Source organism: Cibotium barometz, chromosome 18 (assembly GCF_041138505.1).
Source record: "Cibotium barometz isolate CiBa-2024 chromosome 18, ASM4113850v1, whole genome shotgun sequence".
NCBI classification, from domain to species: domain Eukaryota; kingdom Viridiplantae; phylum Streptophyta; class Polypodiopsida; order Cyatheales; family Cibotiaceae; genus Cibotium; species Cibotium barometz.
In genome coordinates, this window is record NC_141063.1 from 11,570,227 (window position 1) to 11,580,562 (window position 10,336).

At 41.4% G+C, this 10,336-nt stretch overlaps 1 pseudogene across 1 annotated transcript; it reads left to right on the plus strand.

The window, feature by feature from the left end:
• Positions 1–5,977: 5,977 nt before the first annotated feature.
• Positions 5,978–7,739, plus strand: LOC147628935 (arogenate dehydratase/prephenate dehydratase 6, chloroplastic pseudogene; annotated as a pseudogene). Its single transcript, XR_015267862.1, has one exon. The product of XR_015267862.1 is annotated as an arogenate dehydratase/prephenate dehydratase 6, chloroplastic pseudogene (transcript).
• The last annotated feature ends 2,597 nt before the right edge of the window (positions 7,740–10,336 follow it).

Here is a 10,336-nt window from a genome sequence, read left to right on the forward strand (position 1 = left end):
AGAGGAGGTATTGCTAGTCGACCTAAAGAAACCAAACGTTTGGTGAGATGCATTTGAGACAATCCATCCCTAAATAGAGATGATGTCCCGAACATCTCACCACCTATATCCTCCTCTAGAGAAGCTTCTACCCAGACCAAATGGCACTCGAGTAGACCACCCAAGAGGAGGTATTGCTAGTCGACCTAAAGAAACCAAACGTTTGGTGAGATGCATTTGAGGCAATCCATCCCTAGATAGAGATGATGTCCCGAACATCTCACCACCTATACCCTCCTCTAGGGAAGCTCCTACCCAGACCAATTGGCACTCGAGTAGACCACCCAAGAGGAGACATTGCTAGTCCACGTAACAAATACGATAAACCATTTACAATCAAAATCTTATAAAATACAAAATATTATTAACAAGCTTCAAACAAAAATCCAGAATATTTATACTCACCTCTTGTGTCTTTTAGCCTGAGGTGAGCCACCCAAGTGCTTTGGTAAAGCACATTTGGAAGTGAGGGGAAACCCTTTATATAGGTCCCTCCAAAACAGCCAAGTTTTTGGCGCAAAAAAAAAGTCCCCGGGGCCCGCCGGGCTAGATAAGTAACCCGCCGGGCTAAACAGTGGCCCGCCGGGCCAAGCTAGTAGCCCGCCGGGAAAACCGGGATAGCAAGTTTCTCCCGGTTGTGTGAATATCTATGATATTAACAAGTGTGTGAGAGTGTTATTAACTAGTGTTATTACCACTTCGCGGTTAATGTGATCACGTGAATGAAATCCCTGCATACATCTACCACGTGGACTACATCATCGGTGGCTCAGAGGTGGTTTTACTTTGTTGGGGCAGGTTACATTGGGTTGTGGGGTCTCTCTCTCTCTCTCTCTCTCTCTCTCTCTCTCTCTCTCTCTCTCTCTCAGAAAAGATGATCCAACTCCACTTCCTTTGGAGCCTCCATGAAGTTTGTCGATGTCGTTCCTTCTCCACTGGGTTTGCTGTAGTAGCAGTCTCTTGCCATGTGTCCTGGCTTTCCACAGTTATGGCAAGTGAAGGTCCTTCCTCCTACTCTGCCTCCTCCTCGTCCTCGTCCTCGTCCTCGAGAGAATCCTCCTCGGGTGAAGAATGTTTTTTCTTCTCCTGCTGCTGTTGAGTCGAGCCATTTCTTCTCTTTGCCTCTGCTCTCTTGCTCTAGTAGAGTTGCTTCTATCTCGTGTAGCTTCAATTCAGGTACATTCTTTAGTGTTGCTACAATATTTTCATATTCACCTTTGTCCACACTCTTCAGAAGCACTGTTAGTGCCTCATCATCTTCTACCTTTTTGCCAATAGCAACTGTTGCTTAATGCTTTTATATTTGTTCAAGTGTATGATTAAAGGTTCACTTTCCTTCATATCCAATTTGTATAATTGCATTAACAGATATATCTTTGAATTTTTAGCTTGTGTGCCAAATAATTTATTGAGTTCATCCCATGCATCTTTTACCCATTGTATCCCTGTGATGTGATGAATGATTTCATCATTTAAACTGAGTGCAATAAGTCCCAATGCTTTTTCATTCCTGCTCTTCCACTCATTTTTCCCTCTCATCTCTGGGCATTTATCTCTTCCCTCAACTACCCCCCACAGATTTTTCCTCATGAGCAAATACATGGTTTTTGTCTGCCATGTGTAAAACTGCTCCCCATTAAATTTGGCTATTTCTTGTGATGTACTCATGATGATGTGGAGGGGGTCTTACCTCTTGATCCAATTTCAAGATTCAAGGGCAGTGTCTACCCTTTTACAACTCAATCTGGTGTTTAAGAGATGATTACAAAACAAATTTATCAGCATAAAATCACCAAAAACTACATTAAATCAAGGGTAACCAATTTGCACAGAATGGTTGGAGTATCAAACCAACTCCGAATTGCAATCTGAAGTTATAAGGATCTGTATCAGATACCTAATGGTTAATTTGAATCCTCAATTGCACCAAAATACAGTGATTAGTACTGATTAATCTCATTAATTAGCAAATTAATCCTCTGTTTAGTGTGCAAAAAACAGAGTATGCGGGGAGTCCAGATCTGGTGCCTTAGACTTCAAATGAGCTCAAATGCTTTCAAAGACATCAATAGCAATGAGTCTAGTAGAGGATTAAGCCAATAAACACAAGATTTGACCAAATATTGAAAGCTTAATCTCTGTTTTACCAAAGTCACCTGCTCTGTGCAGATTTGATGAAGAGCTTTAATCTCAATGTAAACTTGATCAAATTGAATTCTATCTTCACTAGCTTGTAGAGCATGCTTGAAAACCCCCGAGGCTAAGAGGAATTAGAGCAATTTGATTGGATGAAGCAGCAATGTCAAAATCTTCTCAACAAAATGGTGCTTGATAAATCGTCGATTTCTGCAGCAACCGACGGCGGTTTGCGCTTCTATCTTGACTGGCTAGAGCTCCTATGAGTCGGCTAGCTAGGGTTAAAAGGGTTTGACCTAATGATGAGTGTGCAAGGAGCTAGAGCTCCTCCACCAGCTGGGGATACAGAGGTGAGTTGAAAAATAACTAAAATTTTGATTATTTTTTAATTATCTACTAATCTTAATTAATTAGATAATGGGCTCATAAACCTGATGGATTCTAGGCATGGCTCTGATACCATGTTGAAATTAGAGCAATGTGATGAGCTATGGTGGATCAAATACTAGAATCAACATCATTAACAAAGTGATTAGCAAATAATTAAGATGTGATTAGTGAGTAATTAACAAATAGCTTAATGTAGGCATGGATAATCAAAAACTAGCAAATTCTCATTAGGCCAATGCGTCAATTTATAGAGTTTACATCTAAGCATATAATCCCACTGATTTTACATCCAAGCATATAATCCCATTGATTTCTCCTTGATTCACTCCACCTCTCCCAGAATATCTCCACCTCTTTTATTCTCTCCACCTCTTCACTTTTCCCAGAATATCTCCACACTTCCTAAATCTTCTCATGCTACCCTTTATTCTCTCCCAATAGATTCTTCTCACCTTTTCACAGGTTCTTTCACATTTACACATCCTCTTTTACAGCCTCTAAACCAAGGGCTTGTTCCCGCACACACCCTATTCACTTGTATATTTCAACACCCCCCCGGGTGTACAGATACACATGTGGCACCAAATATCCACCCAAAAGCATCGGTACCAAAAACATGTTAAGTACTAAAACATACTGCCATGAGTAAATAGATAAAAATATTTCATAAATGCAAACCTTTTTAGACCTATTATAGAAATTATAATTATGTCTCTTACATTTTACATGAGAGGTTAGTCATTGGAACAACACTAGCATGCATGACATAATACTCACCTCTATTCACTAAGAAAATCTACCATCTCTTTCTTAGAAAGGTTTTTGTGTGTTTTAAAAGACCAGTTGTACTCAATTAAATATTTGATCTAATTATTAAAATAGATGTTAATCAAGTTAGCATATATATTCAAGCAAGATCTTAGGTCTATAAATGACGTATTTGAAACTTCTCATTAGGATTGTTTACCTTGATCTAAGCAAGATCTTAGGTCTATAAATGAGGTATTTGAAACTTCTCATTAGGATTGTTTACCTTGATCTAAGTAGTGTGCCCTTCTTAGACTAATTATGGTGCAAGATATGATAAAGCAAGATCTTAGGTCTATAAATGAGGTATTTGAAACTTCTCATTAGGATTGTTTACCTTGATCTAAGTAGTGTGCTCTTCTTAGACAAATTATGGTACAAAGATTGATTGTGATATACTCGTTGAGATAAAATGGCTCAAATTTATGGTGAAGCTCTTGGTTTTCACATGTGCAAATGCTTTAAGATGTAGGCACTAAAAGTTTGAAAAGTAGCTATGTAAGACGTTGTGAGAACTTTATTCTTTGTCATTATGTGTTTAGAAAACTTTATTCATGTGTTTAGATTTGTGTTGAAGAGTACATTTTAGATAACTTTGCGATAATTTGTGTTGAAGAGCACACTATAGATAACTTTGAGATAATTTGTTTTGAAGAGTACATGATAGATAATATTGAGAAGTGCAAAAAAGGAAGCAACGTGATTGAATATTGCTTGTAATACTACCACGCTAAGAATCATGTTTAACCTTCAAGTACAAGATTGTGTTGCTTGAACTACTTTCATAATTCTACATTTATATCATAGCCCCTAGTCAATATTATCTTACATCGTAGGTGATGCTATTTTACATTGAATAGTAATGTATGGAAAAACCAATTCTCAAGGAATAATTAAAATGTACCATCAAGTTGTTTACAAAGTATGAATAAATACATATTAGACAATAAATAAGGTGTTATAACAGTCCTCAACCTATGCATTTTTGGCTGCTAATTTTGGGAAACAGTTTTTCTAGTAGATGAGAAATGCACATAGCTAGATAGAGGTTTCTTATTCAATGCTAAGAAAAACAAATTTTTTGGTTGTTGAAGACCAAGTGATAGGTCTGTTTATGATGGTGAGGGTGCAGTTTAAACAAGTTGCCTTCTTTACTTTGTTAAGTTACTTAGTTTGATTTTGTTTATGTAAAATGCAACACACATAGTATATTGATCAAAGCTTAATACTACATGGCTAAAAGAGCTAAGACATAGTTTTAGTCATTATCTATGTAAGCAAGATGTAAAAACTTACATTGTTAAGTTACTTAGTTTGATTTTGTTTATGTAAAATGCAACACACATAGTATATTGATCAAAGCTTAATACTACATGGCTAAAAGAGCTAAGACATAGTTTTAGTCATTATCTATGTAAGCAAGATGTAAAAACTTACATTGAAGAAACATGTTTGACACTAGCAAGCGAGAGGGACGTTCTATTAAGCTAGGTGCCTAGATGTGGGTGATTGTCTTTGAGTAGGGCATGCCACACCTAATTAAGGGTGATTGACACATGTTTGTTAAGAAGTGCCATTTGAGTAAAAAGGTTTTCCACTACTGGTGGGCACTACCTTCACATGCCCCTTTGCCAAGTGTCCATGTATGTGGGTTGCATACATGGTAAAGCTAGCTCTGCACTCAACACTCTTTTCACAAACCCATGGGCAGTGTTGGTGGGTTAGTTAAGGGGAGAATGTCGGGAATGAAATGGTCATGGGTTCAATCGTTGCCTACCACACCTGTGAGGTGTAGACTATATGGCATCTCCAAAACATTCTTTCACAACCACCAAATAGGGTGCCAAAGTGTATGAAAAAAGAAAATCATTAATTAATAGTTGTCTATTGTTCTAAGGTTGTAAAATCTTGGAAAATCTAAGTGTGTGAAGCTTATGTGCGCGATGGCGAGTGACAACATTTGCCTTTCGCTATTCATTGATGCACGACTAGGATGGGTGAATGACAGTCGAATAGTCATTCTTCAACGTCTTCCAATCACTCTTTATTGTGACAACCAATCCTGCATAGCCCTTCTGAACCATAAATCGATGAAATTTGAAATACCATTGCCAAAGAGATAGATTGCTTGAGGCCACACAAGGCTTTTTGAAGGTGGCACACTTGATGAGGATGATCTTGGGGCTGGTAAAGTGGGGATTGAAACATATAAATCTCTTCTTAAAGGTTGTTAAGAAGCAAAGATTTAGCATCCATAGCCTCAGAGGCCTCGAAAGACCTTCATCAAGTTGATCGGGTTGGAAAGGCACCATATTGGCTTTGAGATCAACGAAGATGAGTGATGTGAGAGGATCTACGAGGGTGCATGCCACATGGTGGCTCCATTCATAATGAGATTCATAATGAGGACACGTTTCAATTCGCCACCTATCGTGTGGACTTGGCGCGTGCCAAGCAAGGCTTTGAAGTTTGACAAGTTCATGTGAGAGAGGGGAGCAAAGCAATTAACAAATCAATCAACACATGGAACGTCTTGGACCGAGTCCTAAGAGAACACGTTGCAAACGCCCGTGCACAAACTATAAAGGCAAAAGGGAAACATCTTCACGCCAGAACACACCCACGCTCCCCTTGCTGTGGTGTCGGTTCTCTCTCTCTCTCTCTCTCTCTCTCTTTGGCTCTACCCTCTTATTACCTCTTCACCCATCCACAACCCCTGAGCCTTTTCCTCGCATTTAAGCTCTCATCTGTCCCATCCCTACGAGTTTCTCCCTTCCCTCTCCTTGTGGCGATGGCGTGTGACACGCTGTGCAGCTCTTTTCTAGGGCAAACCTTAGAAATGCAGCAGAGCATCATTTTGGGCAAGCATGGGCTTCATCACAACAGCGCCATGGTACCTTCGGCCTCGTGGGCGGGCTACCCGCAGCAGCAGATGCAGAGCCAGAGGCGGCTGCACGACTGGAAGAGCCTGTGCGCCACGATGAACGGCCAGGTGGCGTCCCAGCTCAGCAAGGAGAAAGTGGGCGGGGGGGCGCAGCAGCAGGTGGATCTGGTCCACGTCAACGGGGTGGACAGCCTGGACAGCATGGTGGCAGCAAGCAAGGATCTCTACCTTCCACGCCCGCTGACCATCTCAGATCTCGCTCCTGCCCCGATGCACGGCTCGACGCTCCGGGTAGCTTATCAGGGGGTGCCGGGTGCATACAGCGAAGCCGCGGCAGGAAAAGCCTACCCGCAGTGCGAGCCGGTCCCATGTGATCAGTTTGAGGCGACCTTCCAGGCGGTGGAGCTTTGGCTGGCGGACCGGGCCGTCTTGCCCGTAGAAAACTCCCTGGGCGGCAGCATCCACCGCAACTATGACCTCCTCCTCCGCCACCGCCTCCACATTGTGGGCGAGGTCCAGCTGCCCGTCCACCATTGCCTCCTTGCCATGCCCGGAGTCTGCAAGGCCGAACTGAGACGCGTGATTAGCCACCCCCAGGCTCTCGCTCAATGTGAGAATACCCTCACGCGTCTCGGCCTCTGCGTCGCCCGGGAAGCCGTCGACGACACTGCGGGCGCTGCGCAATTCATCGCCGAAAACAATATCCGCGACACTGCCGCCATCGCCAGCAGCCGGGCGGCAGAGATCTATGGTATGAACATACTTGCTGATGGTATTCAAGATGATAGTGGCAATGTCACTCGCTTTGTGATGCTTGCTAGGGAGCCCATCATCCCGAGAGTGGATAGGCCCTTCAAAACCAGCATTGTCTTTGCCAATGAAGAGGCCACAGGCTCCCTCTTCAAAGTCCTCTCTGCCTTTGCCTTCAGAGACATAAACCTCACCAAGATTGAGAGCCGGCCACAACGCAAGAAGCCCCTCCGCATTGTCGATGATACCAACAGTGGTAAAGCCAAGTACTTTGAGTACCTTTTCTACATTGATTTTGAAGCCTCCATGGCTGACCCCAGAGCTCAAAATGCCCTTGCTGAATTGCAAGAGTTCACAAGCTTCTTAAGGGTCCTTGGTAGTTACCCCATGGATATGACCCCCTTGGTGAGATCTCCCCCTTTGTAATCTCTTTGTGTTACGCCCAAACCACCCAAAGATGGCTTTACTTTCTCCAATCCATTACACATTTCTCAATTGGCTGTAATCACCTGAGGCAGCTTCTTTGCTGATACACATTCGGCGGATGAGTCTTTTTATGCCTACTATATATTGACAATAGTTTCAAATAATTTTTTTTGGTAATGGGAATGCTAATACAGGTCCGATTGCTAAGAAGTAGGCTTATACGTAAAGAATGGGGGATGTTTTATTCATCATGCTTTATATTTGACTTGCATCTACCCTGAGGAATTGAAGAAGATGCCTTTGTAAATTGCCATATGAGTAAGAGAGATACAGGGGTGAGGTTTTGTTGGCTGTTTAGTTACCATGCACCTTAATAGTATTGTACACTATATTTGCATAATTCCCAATCAAGTAAACTATTTTTGGAATATTATAACATTTTTGACTTTAGTTTGTTTGTTTTTTTTTTATTTTCTTTTTTTTTTTGATCTTAACTTGAAAGTGGAAAGTATCTTAACTTGAAAGTGGAAAGTACACATGTTATGATCCACATACACAAGTGGCATCCCTCGCACACGGTAGATTCGAACCCACAACTTGGGGACTTTCGAATTTCATTCTAACCGTTGCACTAACATGTGATCCTTGTGTTTTATTTATTTGGTTTGCCATTGTTTTTGGTCGTTAAAGTTTAGTCTCAACAAATGGTATTTATGGTCTTGTACATTAGCTCTCTAGTTGTAGCTCATGTAAAATCACTAGGTATTTTTCATAGCTTACACTCCTATCAAGTCCCATTTAAGATTTCTTGTTGATTTGCCCCAAACAATTAGTGTGGAAATTTAATGAGAACCTTGCCTGCATGGGTTTGGACCACATCTCAATTGACACTAAAGGCTCAAGCATGTGCAAATAATAACTTCAAATTTCCTTTTGGCAAAGTGTATCTACTAATTTTCGAACCACCTCCCTACAAATACCGAACGAGTGTGAACCAAGACAAAATTAATGTAATGCTAGTTATTGTGTCATCCTAATGCATCAAAATTGCTCCTGGAGGACTGGGGAAGCTATGTTAGAACAGTGCGAATTTAGGCTCTGCAACGGCGGTGTAGGCTCAAAATTCGCACTGTTCTGGCACTGCTCTCCCAGCCACTCAGGATCATTTGTGATCCATTTATAATGAAATTGAGCACACTAATTGTGACAAACAGTAGTTTATAAGATAAAAACACCTTTAATCATGTGTAAAAATATAGCGTTTATCATCCAATGCACCAGAATTTCTCCTAGAGGACTGGGAAAGCTATGCCAGAACAGTGCGAATTTAGGCTCTACAGCGGCGGTGCAGGCTCAAAATTCGCAGTGTTCTGGCAGTGCTCCCCCAACAACTCAGGATCATTTTTCTAATGCATTTATAATGAAGTTGAGTACACTAATTGTGAGAAACAAAAGTTTATAAGATAAAAACAGCTTTAATCATGTGTAAAATTACATTGTTTGTCATCCAATGCATCAGAATTGCTCCTGGAGGACTGGCAAAGCTATGCCAGATTAGTGCGAATTTAGGCTCTGCGCAGCAGCGGTGCAGGCTCAAAATTCGCACTATTCTGGCACTGCTTCCCCAGCCACTTTAGGATCATTTTTTTGATGCATTTATAATAAAGTTGAGCACACTAATTGTGAGAAACAGTAGTTTATAAGATAAAAACACCTTGAATCATGTGTAAAAATATAGCGTTTGTCATCCAATGCATCAGAATTGCTCCTGGAGGACTGGGGAAGCTATGCCAGAACAGTGCGAATTTAGGCTCTACAGCGGCGGTGCAGGCTCAAAATTTGCACTGTTCTGGCACTGCTCCCCCAGCCACTCAGGATCATTTTTGATGCATTTATGAAGTTGAGTACACTAATTGTGAGAAACAATAGTTTATAAGATAAAAACATCTTTAATCATGTGTAAAATTACATTGTTTGTCATCCAATGCATCAGAATTGCTCCTGAAGGGCTAGGGAAGCTGTGCCAAAATAGTGCAAATTTGGACTCTACAGCAGCCGTGCAGGCTCAAAATTGGCACTGTTCTTCTCTGGCACTGCTCCCTCAGGCTCCCAGGGTCATTTCTGATGCATTCACAAAAACATCGATGGTACAAACTAGAGAAAACAATGATATACTTGATGAAAATAAGTTTGCAAAAATTGTATTGTATTCATAATAAGAAGTGATAGATCTTTACAAAAGCTTTCTTACAATATTGAGCTTCCTTCTCTTGTTATTGGGCAGAGTGTGCTCAAAGAGTGATTGGGCTATTTCTTGAGGATCCTCTATGCCTATGCTTTTGGCTATACCTATATGAGCAAGAAGCTTACCCCTAAATCCAAAACCAAAAACATCGAAGGCAAGGGATTTTTTAATCAAAACTATACATTTGGTGCTCTGTGTCCACCATAGAGGCTACACAGAGCACCTTAGAGAGGGCTTTCAAAAAGAAGTGAGTGAAGGCAGATTGAGGGGTGTAGTCCCTTGGATAATGGCAATGCCATCCACAAGAAGTCGACCAAGATAGTGCACCAACGTAGCATCATGTCCCCATGGACCTTGGCCTGGTCTCTGCTGCCGTCGCCTCTCCCAGCAAATGCGTCAATTCCCAACCACCCTTTGCAATCAAAGGAAAAATCAAAATACTCTCCTATACATAATTACAAATGTTTCTAGGTTGTAAAAGGTCGATTATTACCTCTTACTCAATGTCTTCTTTTGCCAAAGTTCTGGTGGGGGCAGAGAGGTCAATCGAGGACTTAGCCTCATCCTTTTTTGGTGCTTTGGTCTCCTCCATCACTCCAGCAGGGGTATCCTTTTCAGCCTCTAGCTTGTCTTGTAAGGTTGTGTTTCCTCCTCTGGAA